The sequence below is a fragment of the Canis aureus genome, chromosome 8 (genome assembly GCF_053574225.1).
Source record: "Canis aureus isolate CA01 chromosome 8, VMU_Caureus_v.1.0, whole genome shotgun sequence".
Taxonomy (NCBI): Eukaryota; Metazoa; Chordata; class Mammalia; order Carnivora; family Canidae; genus Canis; species Canis aureus.
Window position 1 is genome coordinate 17,119,139 of NC_135618.1, and position 20,039 is coordinate 17,139,177.

The 20,039-nt window shown below is 38.2% G+C and overlaps 1 long non-coding RNA gene across 1 annotated transcript in view; it reads right to left on the reverse strand.

Moving 5' to 3' along the window:
• LOC144318394 (uncharacterized) overlaps positions 1–14,660 on the reverse strand; it is an 84,401-nt gene extending 69,741 nt beyond the window's left edge. The window contains exon 1 of the long non-coding RNA XR_013384270.1: positions 14,200–14,660. This is a non-coding gene — a long non-coding RNA (uncharacterized LOC144318394). The remainder of the gene's footprint in view (positions 1–14,199) is intronic.
• Positions 14,661–20,039: the final 5,379 nt, after the last annotated feature.

Sequence of the window (20,039 nt, forward strand, 5' to 3'; positions counted from 1 at the left end):
TCTTACCCAGCTGTGTTTCTTAATTACTTCTCCTGAGGGGTGACACTCACCATAGTTTCCAAAGCCATCAATATATTTTTTTTCCTCTCAAGCCTAGTGCAGTGGCATCTGATCACCTCAGCCCTAACTACTGTGCTCTTATGTTTTGCACACTACTCATTAGTTCAAGGGCCCAGTATTCCTACAATGACCATTGAACTCCTCAGTGAATGTCTTTTCTCACGTACCCAAAGTTCCCTGACTGAAGTTTGTTTGGTTGTGTCTTAGTTTCTGCCCACTTGTCTTGGAAATTACTATTCTGAGAAACCCTAACCCTGAATCTGATTCTGCTCCACTTTACTCTGGCCAGTGTCTTTTTCCTTTTTCTTTCTTTTTTTATTTTTTAAGATTTTATTTATTTGAGAGAGAGAGAGAGCAAGCAAGAGAGAGAACACAAGTGGGGAGGGGCAGAGGGAGTAATACACTCCCTGCTGAGTAAGGAGCCTGACTTAGGGCTCTATCCTGGGACTTCAGGATCAGGACCTCAGCCAAGGGCAAAAGCTTAACAGACTGAGCCACCTGGAGGGCCCCTACTCTGGCCAGTGTCTTGCCCTAAGAACAAATTATTTTCCTTCAGCTGCTGATATGATGATGGAGATACTACAATCATCTTCAAGCCTCTTGAAGCATTCTCCAAAGTATAGTTCAACTTGTGTTCTCTACCTACATGAGCTTCCTATTGACCTGAGGCCCCAGGGCCTCCTCTTGGGAAGCCTACTATGTTATATTTTCTAAGTTGTGTGTATTAGCCATGTTCTTTAGACACACATGTTCTTTTGCATATCTTTTTCCCTATTCATGAGAAGTATCATTAGTCTTATAACCAAGTTTTCAGAGAAGCTATCAATTATTTGCATAAAACAAATACAAATTTTAAACCCTATGAGTGACTACATATATATTTTTACATATTTTCTTCATTTTATAAACAAAACACAGAAATAAACATGAGCTATACTGCCAAAATATTCATCTGGACTAATAATTTGTGTATTTATTTGCAATTTGCCTTTGTTATCAATCTTTAAATTAGAGATAAGACCGCTTTATCTTTGAATTTTTATTTTATAATATGATTAAGCTTTCCATGAGTGTTCTTATGAGCATTCAATTCCTATTCTCTCAACAATTAGCTGAAAGTCATAATACAAACTGTGCCATAAAAATCGGCCACTTAAAATGTACAACCTCAAAATACAGATATTCTCAATTTTTTAGTAATGGGACAAAACTCTTATTTTAGTCCTCAATGAATGTGGGGAGAGAAAGAGAACTCATAAAATTAGTGGGTGAGGGAATAGAACCAATTAGAACAGGAACATGGTGCCAACAAGGGTTTTAAGAGAATGAGGGATGAGCTATGAGAGAACACAGGGATGAGGACAAAATGGCCAGGAAATGAAGAAGGAGCTATTCAAAAAAGAGAAGAAATGGTCTGCAGAGAAGGCCAGAAAGGATTGGGAAACATTTTCAATTACCAAGACAAAGGAACTGGGCAAACACTTCGAAAATGGTAGGAAAGAACAAAGATCCTGCTGCAGAGAAAAAGGGCCTTTTTTTTTTTTTTTTCCAGGGGGGATGGTGTTTGGAGGTAGAATTTGGTGGAGTCTTCTGGCAGACATTTATTCAACTGAATCTTGTAAAATTTATTTCTGGAATTTAGAATTGGAAAGTTGGATGTAACAGAATATTTATGTAAAAAAACTATGTAAAATATACCAATAGCAAAAATATGAAGTCTTATATAACTTTTAAAACATTAATCTTATTTTTCCCCAGGAAATGATTATAATTCCATCCATAACCATAAGAAAGATTAATTTGAAATTTAAAAAACCTTCACATGCTCAAATTATTCTTAATAATCTGGAGATAGAATGTGTTTTGTGGGAGTCAGAAATAAAAATAAAGTATATAAAAAGCATACCATCAAGTAAAAAACCGGCTGAGGCCTATTTTTTTTTTAAGTTTTAATATCTCCTAAGCGGCCTACATAAAAGAACCATGTATCTCAACATGTTCGTCGTATTCAAACATTTTAGTCATATTCAATGCATTTTAAAATACCACCATATATACTTCATAAATGTAATTCAGAAAAACTTTGCTAATTTTCACTTCCCTAATCTGCAAACCCCAATTCTCACAAAGAACCCCGCAGTTTCACTTCACTTCTCAGCAAAGATTTAATAGCTGAGAGCTCTATCATGTTCTCATATTACTGAGACTTCATTATTTTTACATGCCACACTACAGGACACTTACTAATATACTATTAAGTATTATCATAAATAATTAAAATGCAACCACACTTGACAAAATGAAAGAACAAAGTGTATTTTGTGTTGCAGTCAACTGATGTGTATGTTGGCCCGAGTGAGCTAAGCACATATTTTAAAAATAGAAAATCAATTACTAAGAGCAACCTCCGTTGGACTGCAATGGGCCTACCTCTCATTAGTGTGAGTTAGTGAGGTCTTTTCCTGGCTCCTACCTGCCAATTAAATCATAGAGTCGTTATATCATTATCACTGTTAAACTGAAAAAAATTAAAAGTACCAATAAAGCTTTGTCTTTGTACCAGCCTTTTCCACGGGGCCACTGTGTTTCATTCCTCGTCTATTTGGTATATCCAGCTCTTTTAGCACTCTTCCCTTGCCTTTCACACTCTGAGGCAAGAATTTACTGTCCTATTAATTGGTCAACATATATTTAGAAACACATACCATGTGGTCAGTACTATACGGAAAATGCTCAGGATGTATTAGTGTAAGTAACAGTCTTTGCCTTCAAGGCGTTTACAGTGTAATTTGGGAAACAAGATTAGCATAGAAAAAGACAAAAAAAGAGTGGCCTGTATCAGAACACATATAATTAAATTTTAATTTGTGTGGTCTTCATCCTTGGAGCCACATAGTAGAGGACACTGAACCCAGAAAAAAATCCCCAGATTCGATGAGCCTAGATTAAGTGTTGGTCATTTGTGCTCTGTTGGCATCCTGCATTTACTGTGTCAAAAGTTGCCCATTTACACAACGGTAATGGAATCCATGTAATGTAACATCTCTCACCAGACCACATGCGTCTTGAGGACAGAGGCTGGATCTCGTTCACAGTACTGTTTCCCCACCCATGGAGTGCCAGGCACTGAAAGTGGTGGGGAGCCCAGGGCCGGACGAAATTAAAGATATAGGTGAGGCTGCACAAGGGGCCTCCTCATGGCCTTGCTGTCATTTGGCCATCAGCCCTCCGAAAATGGGGGAAACCAGCATTGCAGTTGGCAAAATGGCACAAGCAAATTCACGTTTCGAAAAGAGTCCTCCATCCACAGCGTATTGAAGAGGGGATGAAAATGAATGCAGGGAGCTCAGATAATTTGAAATAAACATTTAGTTAAGTAAGGAGGGGCAGCCAAAATTAACATGTGTTTGTGGTGTGATTTCCCCAAATTTGGGTAATAGCCAGGTTTTCTTGGCCAGTAACGTGGAAGTGTGGTTATTGCTCTGTTATTATGAATCAGCTCATTATTTCTGAAGGTAAACAACTTACATTACATTACTATCACTTTTGATAATCTTCGATAGTCTGGAATATGTACCGTTGTAGAGACTGAAGGAAATTAAAGGTGATACAGAAATATTTTCAACAAGTTTTACTTGCTCTCCTAGCAGGTGGCTCTGCTGAGATACTCCAAATGGAATACTCTGTCTTCTAAATCTACTATTAGTTGCTAATCTTGCTAGGTGTGCAGTCCAAATTGCTGCATCTTGAATAATATAGTTCATTGCCCCCTTTGTTGGGGAATATGAAACTGTTCAATGAATGTGCAAGAAAATCAAATCATTTGAGCCTTTAGGACTGCGATGATGCTGAGTTTCCAGGAGATGTGGCTCTGGGCTGGGAGTGGAGTCAGGGGGTAGCATGAAGTTTTTGTGAGTTGCAGCTAATCCTAGCAGGCGATGGTTTTCTCCTCATGTTACTCTCCCTCCTTGAAGCCTTTCAATAGCTCTCCATTGCTCTTTGGATCACTTCCAAAGCCCTGCCAACAGGTCTGCCAAGCCCTGCATGGACTGGCTGCCTCCTACTACACTCCAGCCTCATTTCACACCTTTCCCGCCAGGTGTTCAGGTACACGGGTCTGCAAGGTCCTGAAATGTGCCCTTCTTCCTTCCACAAAGGATGCGTGACCTCTTTCCGTACTCTGCCTGGAATGTTCTCTGCCCCATTCCAATCCCCACCTCCAACTTTGGCTGTTTAATTGATTCCTACAGTTTCTCTAAGTCTTCGTTCACTGATTCTTTTTTCAGGCAAGGCTCCTCTGAGCCCCCCTTACCCTGACCTCCACCCCAGACTAGGTAAAACTGGCTCATTTTATACCCACGTAACACTATATAATTACCGTTCACAGCACTTAAACTTGCACTTTTAAGTAATTAATTTCTATCATTATTTGATGGAGGCCTTCCTCTCATCAGACCGTAAGCTCCGTGAGGATAGTAAGCACATCTCCTTTTGTGCAACATCATATCCCTAGATGTTAGCCCAGTACCCAGCACATACTAAGTGCCCAATAAAGATTTTTGAAGAAATAAACGACTGAGTGACTGAGTACCTAACTCTAATAATAATAATAATAATATGTTACTTAACTTTTTCCCCTCTCTCTGTCATCTCATAACCATGTGCTGGAACTTGGATTTTTCCCTGTATTTCACTTTGGGTCACCCACTCTTTAGGTGCAATTTACATGCTCCCATTGTCTTACACAGAGTGGCAAATGAGAATATGGTACCCACCGTGGGTGAGGCTTAATTTCAGGAAGTTCAATATAAATCCACAGGGGGATACATTTTGGTTGCCCATTGTGCTCTCTTGCAGCTGAAAAGAGACAATAAAACAAGAACACAAAAGGGCCAACAAGGCTTAAAGAGATCGCCTACGTACTAGACCTTTTGGCTTACCCTCCATGATTTAAAAGGAATACCCTGGATGTTATGAGCCTATATTTTTTTTATTTTTCTAGATAAAAAGGTAAGATTTAAACAGAATTGGCTTCAAGTAAAAAATAGTAACTGCACTAAAATCCATGGATAATTAGACCCTCATAAGTTCACTTAAAAGTTCATCATGCATGCTATCCTGGCGGGATTTCTAGAAACACAAATAGTATATAGATGTTTCTCACGACTCGGGAGAAGCATGGTCCTCTCCTTTCATTTTCTGTCGTGTGTATGTGGGAATCCTTCCATCCTCATAAAGAGAAACGACTGAATGGTGATCATAACCTTTGCCTGATTGTGTATTCCTTTAGTACCATTCTTACTGTTTGCATGAGAGCGCTGTTGTGGCAGTGGTTGCTGGGACGGTCCCTGGGAGATGGAGAAAGGCAATGGGTCATGATGAAGTAGGGACAACTGAAGTCATGATTTGTCTCACTGTGGGTTCTGTGGGCCAGAGTTCCCGCAGTTTGCTCTGGCTTCTGGTTGTCACAGGCACAGCCCTGGAAGGCGCAAGTGAGCGCTGTCCCGGTGGGAAGGGACAGGGACAGACTCCAACAGCATCAGCTGTAGGAATGCAAACAAGCTCTCAGGGGTGCAGACAGCAAAGCCGGCCAGGGGTCTTCTGGGAGACTTGTTTTTAGACCTCTTTAAAGTTGCAGTAAAATGGCAGAAAGTAGCTTTGAAGCCTCTTTTGAACAATTTTATTGTCTGTTCCCTTTGCCACAGAGGATGGGAGCAGGGAGCAATGTTGATAAACTGCTAAATAATCAACTTTTGTATATTTCATTTGAAAACTTTAAAATTTTAAATACTCACTTTATGGCTCTGATAAACATGACAGGGACTCAGTGCTGGCCTCCATGCGCTCCTCTGGTGGGTGGATTTAAGATGCTTGGCTTAATAGCATGCTAAGGGATTGTCACTGGCCCGAATCCCACCCCCAGCCCATGACTCACTGATTGGAGAGGGTTACTATGTCTGGGAGGCAAGCTTCACATATTTCCAGGGAAGAGGCTAGACCCAAGATAGAAGTGGAATCTAGTCTTCCAGTGTTGATTAGGGGAATACATCATATTTATTGGGAAAGAACCACACAGATGGAAGTGGATCCCAGATCGGGGTGGGAGGAACCCAACATCATTATTTAATGCTTTCGTATATTTGTGTATTTTTTGAGGAGAGGGATTTGGTCTCATTCATCTTTGTATCTCCACTTGTTTGTGCAGTGCTTGGCACATAGTAGGTGCTCAATAAATACATGTTTGATGAATGAAAAGCAAACTGAGCAAGCCTACAATACAATTGGCTTCTATTTTGGTTTCCTAGGATTATTGTAAGGAAATGCTAGAAAGTATATGACTTGAATAATCGAAATTTATTGTCTCACCATGCTGGAGGCTAGAAGCCTGAGATCAAGGTGTCTGCAGGTCCTTGCGCTCTCCAAAGGCACGAAGGCACCAGAGAAGATCTGTTCCAAGCCTCTCTCCTAGCTTCCTGGTAGTTCCTTGGTTTGTGACAGTGGAATATCAGTTTTTACATGGTATTTTCCTGGTGAACACGTCAGTGTCCAAATTTCTCCTTTTGACAAGGATGCCAGCCATATTTGAGGACTGGTCCACCCTATGCCAATAGGACTTCACCATAATTTAGCTAATGACATCTGAAATGACTCTGTTGCCCAATAAGATCACATTACAATATACTGGACTTCAACATATGAATTTTGCGGGATGGAGGACACGATTCAACCCAAGACAGTTTCCTGTGCAATGAATATGCTTGAATTTGAATTTATCATACAGATATTCAAAGAGCACTGATTGGTTAGGTACTTTCCTGGATGTCAAGAGATGTGTATTATAGACTCAAGTCAGCCATCAACCGCTATGTTAACATAAACAAGAAATTCATTCTTCCAATAAGGAGGCTGGGATATAAGATCTTCAAGGTCCTTTTTAGCTCAAATGCTCTATGATTTTCTTAGCCATCCATATGAAACACACCTCTTATATGGCCTTTCCTTAGTGCTCTTTGATTATTGCTGCACACTTAAATTAGACTTCTAGAATTCTATAGCAATGGAGTCCTGCAATGTCTCTCTAAAGAATTCAAGAGTTTGGTGCTCCTGTTTCAATGAAGGCAATGTTCAGAATTCATGAAGTCAAGGACCATGTCTGTTTCTCTTACTCGTGAATTACAATAGCTAACATAGGGCCTGGCACTCAATAATAGTAAACACTCAATAAATATGTGTTGGATAAACGTTGAGTGAATGAATGTACTTATTGCAATAGTATTTCCATAAATTTGCTAGTTATATTCATATATGTTGAAACCTTTCTTCCTCACTGTTCACATTTACCTATAATTACCAGTGCGTATCTTGGAACTCAAAAATCTCACGTTGAATGTCCACAAATCAGTGGCTCTCTAAAGATAAAATCATTTCAAGGTATCTAAGGGATTATATGAAATACTTGGGGCATTGTGGAGATATCAAGATATAAGAAACAGTCATCGTATGAAAAGCGGCAGGAAATGGCATTTGTAAAAAATCCTCCAGTGCAATCTGGCAGAGTAAATCAGCATCTCTCCATGGACTTTTCTCCATAAATCTTACAGTCTATATTTCTGTATATATTTTAGATTATTTTATGTGATGGGAGACCCATGTATGCCTGAAAGAAAGAGCATAGTTGAAAGCTGAGAATATAGGAAGCATTAGTTTCTGTTACCTCGATGTTTGGGTACAATAGATCACATGTGGTTCTCTGCAGGAGGTCCATGTAAAGAGTCAGGAATAGTTGACTCTGTGAATAGTAAAAACTATAAAATTTTTTTTGAATTATTATTATTTAAAGCCCCCAAAGAGTTGGTGTCTTATACCATTTTCAGGGCTTTGACATTATTTCTTTATGTTCAAGGCCCCAGATTTAAACTTGTCCTAGCAAAACGGAAGAAGCACGATTTCTGAAGCTGCTGTGTCACTGTCACATCTGGCTCAGCCAAGAGGCCTCGGTACTGTCCGATCCATCCCACCAACATTAGGACTTTCAGAGGAGGATATAATCCGCTAAGAGCAATAAATAGCCAAACTTATGATGTAACTTAGTTCTAAAAACATTTTAATAACTGGAGGGAGAATTTTAAGTTACAGGAATAGAATCTAAGGAGTGTTTCATTCCTCCTGCTACTACTACCTAACCCAAGTAACCCCTTGCTAGTCAAACTGCAACAAGCCATTAACCTGGAACGGGGAAACTGTTTGAAAAATCTTACAGGGTACAGAGGTGCCTTCGTCTTCCTGAACAGTAAATGGAACAGGACTCTTCCAACGACGATGTTAGAAAATTATATCTAGTTTAATTTTTCTCCTACATCCTGGTTTCATTTATGAGACTGTTCAGTTCTCTAGGGCTGCAGTCAAAATCAGGAAAGCTTTTCTGCCAAAGAAGAAAAGGTTTCCATTTGACAGAAATACTGTTCAGAGTGATTGATTTAAAAGTGCTGAACTCATATTCAGAGTCTGAAATCCAGGAACCGCCAGCTGGGCTGGGATTCAGAATTACAAGGATGGAGTGAGTTTCGGAGTTGTGATGCATTAAGCAGTGGGGGCAATTGCTTTTCTCACCTATCTCACAAGGGATGGAGGAAGGGAAACATTTAAGAATTAAGAAAGAAATCTCAGAACTGTTGAGTTACTGCGTCTTGCTCTGCTAGAGGCAGAATCACAGTTTGCATTTAGTGGACAAACTTCGGTGGTGAGGAATTTAATACATCTTTGGGTAACTAAGAATTGTTTGAAGGGAGAGTCGGAGAAGACAAAATAAATAGTAGAGGAGGAAAACCATATAGCTAGTTTTACTAAAGCTGGACGTTAGTAAATATGTGGGTGCTTGAGGGCATAATGGACCTATTTAGAACAAGCAAAGCATTTCCAGGGTGTGAACTCAAAGGAGTTGGTCTACTGGAAAAATATCTTTTGAATATTCTGTAAGAAACAGTAAGCACGAACAATGGTACTAGGGGATTAAGACATATAATGTTAACTTACTCTTTTAATTTGTGTACCGTGGTTTTTAACAGATGGATTTATCAGTGGTTTGTTGTTTCTTCTTCTTTTTTTCCCCTAATGCATGCTGAGCTATTTCCTTGCATGTCGTTTTAAATAAAAATATTTTTAAAGGGGACACAATGTTAAACGAGATGTATAAATAAGACAAGTGCTAATTACAGTGTCTAAAAAGAATGTCTTTACCCTGTAAATCGCGGCACAACTGCTTACACAGGGAATGAGGGAGCTCCATGCTGGGGCTGCACTTTCTTTCCATCAAGTCACGGAGCATAAATCTGGGCAATAAATGATCAGAAGGTACTGTACTGTGTAACTTGTACAATGTTCATAAAAGAAATTAATGAACAAATAAATATTCTCTGATGGACGAGCTGGCAAAAAAAATATATCTCACAAAAATGCCTTCCTCTTTCGATGGGGGATAATGGCTCGGAAGTGACATCTCTTTGAACAGTGTGCTTGGTCTCAAAGAGATTAATGCTCAGAAAGTAATCTTGGTGTCTGATCTGAAAGCCCGGACATAGGCCAAACCCCTGTGGCTGTCAGTGGGGGATCTGCCTGTGGCGACGAGTCAGGATCAAACTATTCTCTCACTTCTGGTCACCGAGCCACTAACCCACTTGAAATTCTCAGGCACCTAAGTATTTATTTGTATCCACCAAGAGAAGTCCGTAGGTCTTCATTCTGAATAGAAGTAACCCTACAAGCTTGAAAATATGTTAAAAACAACAACAAAAAAGACTTTTCTTGGAGAAATACTCAAAGAATGATAATGTCAGTTGCTGTCCTCTGAGTTTTGGTTGGATAGGACAGAGGTTTGAGTCGGTTTTGTTGAGCTGACTTCACAAGGAATACCACCAGCACTGCCACTCTCACGATGCCCATTTATTGGACAGGCATGTACGATGGCTCTATGAAGCCTGTGACAGTGAGCTTGAATTCCGTGGTGCGGCCTTGGCGGTCCTGATCAATATGACTGTTTCCTGTTCATGATCATGTGCCATGATTTCCAAACAGAAGTATTTCTACTTTTTCCTTGCGTTCTGTGTGTCACCACTGGCTTCTCCTATCCTCATTCTTGTTTGATGTTGTTTGTCCAAAATTTTATGCACACTGCCTCTTCCTTGGCCTTATATCCACTCTACTCTCCAGGTATGCATTCCCAACCCACCCGACATGGCACACATTAAGCCCCCATTTCTCTGAGAAGCTTTCCCAATGACTCCATCCCATGATTTCTCTATTCTTTAAATTTTTGGTTTTAGAACTTGATAGCACACTGAATCCATTTTCTAGTAATCGTTTCACTTCTGTTCATATTACCCTTCCAAAGTAAGCCTAAGCCTTCTGAGGTCAGAACCCATTTTGTAACAAGGCCGTTGCATTTCACGTGAATACTGAAAGGAGGTTTTTAGAAACAGAACAACTGAAAATATTTACAACTCCTCACTTTTTGCATAAAACTTGAAATAGATTAAAAATGAATTGATAATTTAATAAATTGTCAAGAATTTTATAATTCCAAAGTTCTGTGCTTTTAGCCCTTACAACAGCATCTCTTCAGCTGTTAGACAGAAATATTCTTCTTCTGTTAGTATCATTTGAACCATGCTTCTATTGATCTGGATTAAAATTTTAGTAAGTTGTTTGGTAACTATCTTGTGGTTTATTTTAATCTAATTAAATTATCATTTTTAAATTATGGTCTATTAAAAGTGAATCTCATTATTTTTCTGCATTAATACTAATATTTAATACTAAAGAATAGGCCCCAAATAACTGAATTGGAAGTTAGATTTGATAAGAAAATACTAAGAAAGCCAAAGACTCGGCACAATATACTATGAATCATTTAGGACAGAGTCCCCTGTAAAATTCTGCAGACAGTATGGTGCCCCACCTCCCAAAATCAACATTAAAACAAACACATTTTAGAATTCTCAAAAACTGTAAACAAATTTTTTTTAAGTGAAAAGATAAAGAGAAAACAATAAACCCTTCATCTGGTGGTATGGCTGTAAGATCAATCCCCTCAGATCTGCCCCAAAATTATAATATCCATAGATATTTGAATAAATTACAGTATGCCATCCCCCTGTGTTTATTTTTATCACATTAATCACGGAAATTCTGAATTCTGAAGACTCACACACCTTTGTTTTGTTATGTTGTTCCCTAAAGCACAAAGCTGCCAGATAAAATACAGGATGTCCAGTTAAATTTGAATTTCAGATGAACAACAAAGGAATTATTGATAAAAGTTTCCTCTAAATATTGCATAAGACCTACTTATAATAAGAAAATACTATTCATTGTTTATCTGACTTCAATTTCAACTGGATGTCCTCTATTTCAGAAACTAGCTAGGAGATTTGTAGTTAAAACCCAACAAGTATGTGCATGTGTGTGTGCACATGCGCAAAAACCAAGTTTGGAAGATACTCAATGACGAGTCATCAGGTATAATGTCTTACCTAAAACAGTAGTCTTGCTTAAAATGGTCTTCTCAGATTATTTCTGATTTAACACAGTGATGGAGTTAATTCTGCTTTGGGACCGCTCTAATGATTAGAATTTTAGAAAAAAATTACCAGATCTTCCTAAAACTTTCTGTCCTAACAAAAGAAAATAAATCTACTCATTATTTCAGAGGATATCTCTGGAATATTTAAAGGCAGCTATATTGTCCATCCTCTGACCCTTACTCCTATCTCCTCCATGCTTTGTTTTCTTTTCTTTAGGCTGAGAAAATTATAATTTCCTTAAGTTATCTCTCATAATGATTTAGTTTCCAAAGCCTTTTTAGTTCTAATAATTATTCTCAGATATCGTTATGATTTGACATAGTATAGCCTTTGAAGAATGCTGTTGGATAAGAATCTCATTCTGTTTCTCTCGTTCCCTCCACTACCACTACTGACCTGGGCACAAAGTAGATACACATCAATCGTATTTCCTAAGACCTTCACGAACTTTCAACGAGAATCACTCTATCTTTTGTCTGTGTCTGAGTGCATTTTGTGCTTTCCTTTGGATATAAATTCCTATGTTCAACAAATATTTATTCAACACCTACTATGAGCCAGCCACTGTTGTAAGTTTGGGAAACTAGTAAGAAATAAAAGAGACAAAGGCCCTGCTTTCATGGAGTTCTCATGTGAGTGGTGGAAGGCAAGAAATAACCCCCAAATTATATAGTTTATCTGCTGGTGACAAATAATCTGAAGACAAATCAAGCAGGATAAAGGGGATGGAGGTAGTCGTGGGTAAGCGGATCTAGTCTGCAGAAGGTGGTCAGGGAAGCCACTTTGATAAAGTCACATTTTAGCAAGTACCTGCAGAAGTAAGAGTGAAAGCCATGCAGATATCTAGGGTGATAATATGCAGGTAAAAGGAATCACGAAGAGAACAACCTGAGGTAGGAACATGTGTAGTGTGAGTGGCAAGAGAGCCAGTATATCTAGGATGGAGAGAGCAAGGTGGGGAGGATGGAAGAGGAGAAGAAGGAGGTAACTTGGGGCTGCATTCAGGTTATTTCTGAGCAAGTCATACCTGGAATGCAAAACGATATGCTCTTAGGGCAAGGGCTGTCGGGAGAATGTCAGCAATACTGTTTGGATGTGACAGTGACCTGCCTGGGACATCTCTCTCTCCATGGATTACAGCTCTGATTTGGCAAGACAAAGAGCTAGGGACAAAGACTGCCCTACTCCCTGTCCCCCTAAAGATGAAAGCTTGAATGATTACAGTGGGCTTCTGAAGTCTAAGGGAGATGTCCTTTGGCTGAAGCCACATCGGCAGGTGCATTTTCTGGCTAGAGCAGCCAAGGAAATTCTTGCTCCAGTGTCAGTCTTTGTTTCTTCAAGAGTACTCAGAATTCTAACACGTGGGAAGTCAGAGATAAATGTCTACTAAACTGAGCTGTTGGACCTCTCGATCTATGGTTCTTGACCTCTGTTCACTAGGTTGATGCTATTGGTAACTTCAAAAGTCTCATCATTTCGGAAAGGATGGGAGTTTGCTAACTTGCCCTATTTCACATGATTCATTTGTTGACCTGTCCTCCTCTCGGATGTAACTCTTTCTCAAAGATTCTTCCAATTTCTTAATTCAAATTGCATCAAGTGGCCATCATGAATGGCCACTAGTGATGCTTTCTTTAATGACACTGCTATTAATAGATACCCCTGCTATTTTCATTTGTTCTGCTATCTCCTGCCCATCACCATTGCGTACATCTTGACTGAAGAAACAAATAATATTTTGGCCCCATCTGGTATTTATTTTCTGCATGGTTGCAAAATCCCAAGTTCTGAATGCCTGTAGCAAGCATTGGTGAACTTCCTTTTCTCTCCTCAAGACACCTATCACTTCCTGTAAATTCCAATCTCCTTATGCTCTGACCTGGAAGCCTCTAGAATATCCCATAACTTTCCTCTGCTGCCCCATCCACTCTTATCTAGTGAAACTTCTTTGAATTTCTCCCTTCTACAGGATTCCATTTCTTTTCTGTATGTTGTTGGAATGCAGTAAATAAGGACTGAATGACTAGCTTGTATGTGTCACACTGTCTTATTTTCTTTATTTAAAATTTTCTCAAGCACCACTTCTTGGCAGACACCTATTGTGATGAGCTATCTCTCCCAAACTATCATCATTAACACACTTAGTCTTTTTTGGCAAATATGCTTAAAGTTATAAACAGAGAGATGAGGTGGGGTTAGACCAATGAGAGAGTTAGTTATCAGAAAATGCGCCATTAAGTGAGGCCAATGAACATCCCATTTAAATTTAAATTCACATTGTGAGTCACAAAAATCTCTACTTCCTTTAAGGTTCCTGGTCTGTCCCACATGACAGATGTTCAGCAGATACATTTTAAAAAGCTACCAAGTCTATAATCCACAAAGCTCTTTCTCTTTTGGTAACATTAGTAAAAGAAAAACACATTTATTCTCCTTGCTAAGCTTAAAACAACAACAGGCAAAGCGAGCTAAGGTTTCTTCCTGCCCTGCCCTGTCTTTCTCTTTCAGCCGAATTATAGTCTTACTCATGCTCTGAATCAAAATTAGGATGAACAGTTACCTTCAAGTACAAATGAAGAGGACCAGGGTGGGACTTGAGGGGGCTCCCAATTGTTCCCCAGTGGCCAGTCCTTTCATTTCTGGAAACATAGTCTTCATATGTATTTATTCTTCTGCCCCACGTGGATGTTCACGAAAACCATTCTGTGGTTCTCCTCCTTTCTATGTCTCTCCCTGAATTCTACTATGGCAGTCTGGGCACACATCCAACATCAGTAAATGAAAACCTCTTCATGCAGCCCAGCTTCAGCACTGCATACCAGCAGTTCAGTGCTGTCTTTCCTGTCCCACATCCAAACGTTAGCATATACAATATCAATAAGCTATTCCTTTCATCTTCCCAACACTGTAGAGGTGTTTATATTTGTGTGGGACATTTAAGCAATCCCAGCCAATGGGCTTGTACATCAGGCTAGGCCCCAGGCAGGGAGCAGGCTCAATTGGAAACAGGAACTAAAAGTGTTCTTGGTAAAACCCTGCCTCTGCCCAAATGTAGTTGTCTCACTCAATGCCTGACCTTCTTTAAAGAGGTCACCCTCAGAATTATGGGGCAGTTTGATAAGCTGGAATATACTAATTTATTGGCCATTAAAAAAAAAGAGGAAACTTTATTTGGATTACTCTGCTTTCTTGAAAACTTTTTTTTTCATAATTAAAAACATCTGGAAGGCATTTTAATATATCATAAACAAGAGGAAATCCAAAGCACGTGACTTCTAAGAAAATGATGCAAATAGAACTCCTTGCCAAAATTTACTGTAATCTGTTTTTCTTTTTTTTCCGGGGTGGGAGTTTGGAGGTGGGGGATTCAAGAAAGGAGGGCAAATGAGAATAACATTGAGAATTCTACAGAGAAAACAGTTATTTCAAAATTAGTCTACTGCTATTTTTGGCCAGCGTTAGAAGACATTACACATTGGCAGAGCCTCTGAAATATATTTGGTTTCTTTTTAAAAATTAGTCATTTTACTGGTAAATTTCTTTCTGAAATGGATAAATAATTAAATAAACACAAACTAAATTAGAAGATTAAAATAAAAAGTTGAACCAGAAAAGAGACATCTTCCAGGGTGAACTTGGGTAAAGAACAAGCTATTTGCTTAGTATTTTATTCTTCCTTTCTATAGCCATCTTTTCTTTGGATAATAGTATAATAAGGTTACATGTAGCTCTACTAGATATCACCCAAAATTGCTGCCTGCAAACAATATTTCAAATGTTTTTCAATTTGTCTTTCATCAGGTAGGGCATAAGCTACCTAACGTTATAAATGATGTGTTTTGAGGACTTTCTTCCTTTGTTAACCCTGGAGAAATGAGATGTAATCACCAATCTCAAGAATTGAGTTCTCTTAGTATTGTGGGTAACATACTACACACACACACACACACACGCGCGCGTGCGCGCACACGCGCACACACATACATCCACTCCCCTATAAAACAGACCTAAAAATATCAGCATGGCCAATGGTTGCCTTATTTAGCTTCCAATTCTTGGATGTACACTTAATAATTTCATGAAAATAACAATGTACCTGGTGCAAGCTATATTTTTAAGTATATAAATAGTTTATAAAAACTCATTGAACTGCTGTTAAGTCTGTAATTACACAAAGCATGTGAAAGAATCGGTGGTATTTTACAAGATGCAGGAACCTCTTATTTTCCTGGATAAATTCCAGGTTAGGTATTATGGAAAAGCTGGTGAACTAAAGGAAGACAAATCTATATTCAAATTGTAGTTTGGTACTCCATAGCCGTGACTTCTCTGACTTTCAAGTTCTTCACCTCTAAAACAGAAAATTATTATCTATTTTTTTCTAAGAATTAAATGAGATAATATAAATGAAGAATCGGGCACAGTGTCTGAGATATAATAGGATATTGAGTGAGAGCTATTATTCTCCTTCTTGGTATTAGTTTATTATATCCAAAATATTCCATTAAAGAAACAGTTGCTGGCAAGATTTTTTGCCAGTTTGTTTACTGTTCTCCTTGTAGTTTTAGGGGGGCTCCTATTCTGCTTTGCCTCTTTCTGCCCAAGAAGTTAATCGTTTGATTGAGTGATTAACTCATCCCTTCCTTACATCCTACCATGTGGGTGTGGGCCCTGGCTCTATCCTTCTAGGCCCTGAGGCAGACATATTAGAACCCTTAGATGTGGTCCTGACATTTGAGGAGCTCTAGGTCTATGAAGGGAAACAATTAGCTACAAGACATCCATTCATTTAGCGCTAGACATTGTGAGAGATGCTGCAGATAAGAAATGAGTGAGACAAGCTTCCCACTTGGCCAGAGGACCTGGAGGCTATGTCTGTCTCTCCAAACACAGGTAGAGATATAAACAACTGGCCAGCTGAGAAAAAGGTCATCAGTGTTCACTGTGGGAATTGACGGGTGGGTCAGAGGTCAAGGTATATTTTAATGCAATGTGGAAGATTAAAATAAGATTTAAAAAATGAGAATTTAGGATCCTGTTTATAAATATCTGTAAAAAAAAGATTTGTTTCTGAAAAAGACTTATTTATAAGTGAGCTAGGGAGCATATAAACTCCATTAGGAAATTTACATTGTCCAAATTGTGAGAGCTGGCTGTACGAATAGGGTTTAGGGGTGGCGGGACAAGATATTCAAAGAGGATGGGCACTGAAACCAGAGAGACATATTCCACCTCAATAACTTTCCAATATGAAGCATTGAACGAGTTATATAACCTTTCTCCTTTTTTTCTTTTTAAAGATTTTATTTATTTATTCAGGAGAGGCATACAGAGAGAGACAGAGACATAGACAGTGGGAGAAGGAGGCTCCCACTGGGAGCCTGGAGTAGAACTCGATCCCAGTACCCCAGGATAACAACCTGAGCCAAGGCAGACACTCAACCACTGAGCCATCTAGAGCCACCTAGAGGCCCCTTATATAACCTTTCTTTTCTTTTGATTTCCTCATCTGCAAAATAGGAATAATATATATTCAGAGTTATTGTGAAGATTGGTGTTAATTTATATTAAGCATCTGGCAGACAGGTAGCACAATAAATAAATGGTCTATTATTATTGGCCATAACTATTACTCATCATTAAGAAGGCCAAAGGACTTATTTAATTTGTAATTGCTTTCCTTACAATGAAAATATAATTCATATCATTAGACTTACGTGTTTTTCCTGTATTGGTAGTATGAACATTAGCTATTGTTTGGTCATTGGTCATAGATACAAATTTCTACTATATTTTAAAAAATACCTTATCTACCGTGATATGTGTTGGAAGTTTTGATTATTTACCATTTTCCAAGAGATTTATTAAAATAAACATACAGTGTAACTCTTTCAAAGATGACAGCCAACATTTTATAAAATTTATGTTAAACTAGAAAAAAATCATTTAAAATCCATATCTGAAGTAGATGATAATGGATTATATTCACCATTTTTCTTACTCCTCTGTCTTTAATAGAAACACAAAGCAATAGCTTGAGTAACACTCAACTACAGATTAGGTGAACAAGAGCAGACTTTTATTACCAAGGAAATCACAAGGCTAATTTGCATTGACTGGTTAAACAACAGCCTACCAACCATACTAACCAGAGAAAATAATACGCAGAGACAGAAATGGAAGGGACTAGGCTAAGATAATGGTCTTGCTTTTTTACATTCATATTTTAGAGTCATGATATCTTGAAATAGGTTGTCAGATGGGTTAATGGGCCTTACTATTTCTTTTTAACACTAAATACAAAAAAAAAGTTTATGGAATCTACACTTTGAAACAAGCTTCCATAAGCCATAATCCAATAATTGTTAGCTACACAAGAGGCATTGAGAACATTAAAATCTTCTATGAGGGAGGTGAGTTTAGTAGACTAGAGCTTTCAACATAAATATTTCTATGGGGATATAATATAACAAAAGTTAAAACAGTCAATTGCAGGTACAATATTAATAGTATAAAAACATATGCTGTAATAAGAGATGGTTATGAATAGGCAAAATAACATACTAGTCTATATATATATATATAGATAGAACATTAATAGCTGGTTTACCAATTCTGGTTTGGCCTGGCATGTTATCTATTACTTTCATGAGTTTCAGAAATTCCTTTTTCTCATTTTGGATCTTGGCCCATGGTGATATTCTTTAGATTGCAATATCTACTCATATGGTTTATCAATTTGTATTGTCAACCAGTCTGTGTACACACATTTTGAAGGGATATTTAGCTTTTGCTAGTGGAGCCATTTCCAGATCAGAGAGGAAAACAAAGGGGGAAACCTCTCAGTCTAATGTTAAGAAATAAACAAACAAAACAAAAGCAAGCAAACAAACCCCAAACTCCAGATTTAGAGCAAGGTAAATGTATTTAGAACAAGATAAATATGCCCAATGATCATTAACTATAACCTTATGTACTTAAGGATGTCAACCATCATCTAATAGATAAGTAAGGGTAAAAAATATTTAGAGATGTTATTCACACTGCCTATGTTAAAGTGTTACTGCTGTAGGAGGTCATCAGTAAATTTTAAAACAGTGCCCGATTACTCTTCCTCTGTGCTCAGTTACTGATGCTATCTGCCAAGCTATAGTCAAACTCTGTAAATAAATAAACCAATAAAGCCCTTGGGGAAAAGTCCTTAATCTACAACACAGTGATTTTGTAGCTTGAAAAAAAAACTTTGGAAAAATAAACTTTTGCAAGATAATGCTAGGAATGGTATTCATCCTTCCACTTATAGTGTTGAAAAAAACACAGGCTGTGTAGTTTATTAATTTAGTCAAATAATGTTGAGCCAAACTGGGTGCTGGTGTTATTCTAAAGAATAAAACAGACTTGGTCTCTGTCCTCATAGAGTTTATAGTCCAGTATAATATTTCCTTAAAATCCTTAATATCCTTCCTTTCACATCCAAGGAAGAAGGATATTCAAGCCATCATTCAAACATATCAACACTGCCTAGAATGTAAAGGGTGTGCATGGTGGGAAATGAGGATGGAGGGGTAGGAAATCTCAAGTCTTGGGCATAACCCATCTGAGTGATAGTCCTCAATTTCCCAATGAGTAATATTACAAATGAGATAAGTTTCTAATTTCTCCCTGCATCACAATGTTGTAAAAAATGAGAAAGTATGCGATAATTTTTGAGATGAAATGTTCCATAAGTCCTAGATGTTTTTATTCATATCAATTTATTTGACACATTTTGGTTGTGTGCTCTTTAGATTCAAGAAGAAACTCACCATGGTCCTGCCCACTTAAAAAAAATAGAATGTAGTATATTCACTTACAAAAAGGCAGAGAATATTAATGATCATGTGGTTATAAAGGTAAAATACTCAGAGATTGGGTCTTCAGATGATGGAAAAAGATACTTTCCACTTGAAAAGTGAGCATTGGGCTGAACTTTAACATATAAGTAAGATTTAGGTGTACAGAAATGGCAAAGGGGGAATTCAGGAGGAACAAAATAGGCACAGAGTCAACAAGGCTCCCTCATTTGGTCAGTGAGGTAATGTCATCCTCTGGGGTTTCCTAAGTACTTATGATCTAGGCACAAACTAGGAGCTCTGCATCCTGAAGTATGTGATGCGCTGGAGAAGGCCTAGGGCCCAGATTATGACTGATCTTGACTGAAAATTAATGACTCAATTTGGTAAGCAAGGAACATCACTGGTAACTTTTGACTAGGATCACAGCTGTTCTTTGGAAAACTAACTTTGCAGAATTTTGCTAAATTGGTTAGAGATAAGGGAAGGCCTGGGAGAAAATTCTAGCAAGAAATTGGCCAGGAGCCATGAAAATAGTAAAGTTTGGAGTGATCCAAACATTAGAAGA